This window comes from Etheostoma cragini, unplaced genomic scaffold (assembly GCF_013103735.1).
Source record: "Etheostoma cragini isolate CJK2018 unplaced genomic scaffold, CSU_Ecrag_1.0 ScbMSFa_528, whole genome shotgun sequence".
Classification (NCBI taxonomy): domain Eukaryota; kingdom Metazoa; phylum Chordata; class Actinopteri; order Perciformes; family Percidae; genus Etheostoma; species Etheostoma cragini.
The window spans coordinates 19,547-20,983 of record NW_023269127.1 but is presented as its reverse complement, the minus strand read 5'-3'; the positions used below and the strand labels follow the sequence as shown (position 1 = coordinate 20,983).

General features: G+C 50.3%; 1 long non-coding RNA gene across 1 annotated transcript; it reads left to right on the top strand.

The window, feature by feature from the left end:
- Window positions 1-879: 879 nt before the first annotated feature.
- On the top strand, window positions 880-1,364 carry LOC117941308. The gene is made up of 2 exons (XR_004655893.1): window positions 880-1,060; window positions 1,272-1,364. It is a non-coding gene; the product is annotated as an uncharacterized LOC117941308 (long non-coding RNA).
- Window positions 1,365-1,437: the final 73 nt, after the last annotated feature.

The window sequence follows — 1,437 nt, the reverse complement described above, 5'->3', positions numbered from 1 at the left end:
ACAGGTAGACAGACAGGTAGATAGGTAGACAGACAGGTAGATAGGTAGACAGACAGGTAGATAGGTAGACAGACAGGTAGACAGACAGGTAGACAGGTAGACAGACAGGTAGATAGGTAGACAGACAGGTAGACAGACAGGTAGATAGGTAGACAGACAGGTAGACAGACAGGTAGATAGGTAGACAGACAGGTAGACAGACCTTTTAATGAATAATAAAACTGATGTGAACTCTGATTCTTATAATTTCCATCAATGATTTCACAGGAGCCTGCTCAGTGAGTACAGGACAGCGGTTAGCTAATGGCTAGCTAGCCGTTAGCTCTGGTCACTCTGTTAGCAGGGTAACAGGGGGAGCACAGCTAACGGTTAGCTGACAGTTAGCTTGGGGAGCAGAGCTAACGGTTACCTAGCAGTAAGCAGAGAAACAGGGAGCAGAGCTAACGGTTAGCTGACAGTTAGCATGGGGAGCAGAGCTAACGGTTACCTAGCAGTTAACAGGGGGAGCACAGCTAACGGTTACCTAGCAGTTAGCATGGTGAGCACAGCTAACGGTTACCTAGCAGTTAGTAAGTGGAGCACAGCTAACAGTTACCTAGCAGTTAACAGGGGGAGCACAGCTAACGGTTACCTAGCAGAGGTAACGGTAAGCTACCAGTTAGCAGGGGACTCAGAGGTAACGGTAAGCTACCAGTTAGAAGGGGGCTCAGAGGTAACGGTAAGCTACCAGTTAGCAGGGGGCTCAGAGCTAACGGTAAGCTACCAGTTAGCAGGGGGCTCAGAGGTAACGGTAAGCTACCAGTTAGCAGGTGGCTCAGAGCTAATGGTAAGCTACCAGTTAGCAGGGGGCTCAGAGCTAATGGTAAGCTACCAGTTAGCAGGGGGAGCACTGGCCAACTAGAACAGAACAGATATGTCACAGTGGAGATTGCAGCGCTAATGGTGCTAACGGTGTAAATTTAGCTAACGGTGGAGAAGTGCTAACAGCGCTAACAGCGTTCTGATGAGGAAACTGTTTGTGTTTCAGTCTGAAGTACAACCAGCCGAGCATCGTGAATGGGTGAGTCTTCAATGTTGTCTTCGGTGATCACATGGTCAGTTTGCATATGTCACGTGACTAATTAACAAGGAAGTCACAGACGGACCTCGCTAAATGCTAACGAGAGACTGTCACTGTGTGTGATGATGTCACTGTGTGTGATGATGTCACTGTGTGTGATGAAGTCACTGTGTGTGATGATGTCACTGTGTGTGATGATGTCACCCTGCAGCCGGACGGACGTGGTGGCGGTGACGCCCTGGCTGGCGCCCATCGTGTGGGAGGGCACCTTTAACCCCGTCCTGCTCGACAGCATCTACAGGCAGCAGGACATCCGCATCGCTGTGACCGTGTTCGCTGTGGGGAAGTAAGTATGACATCACAGCTGGGGGGGGGGG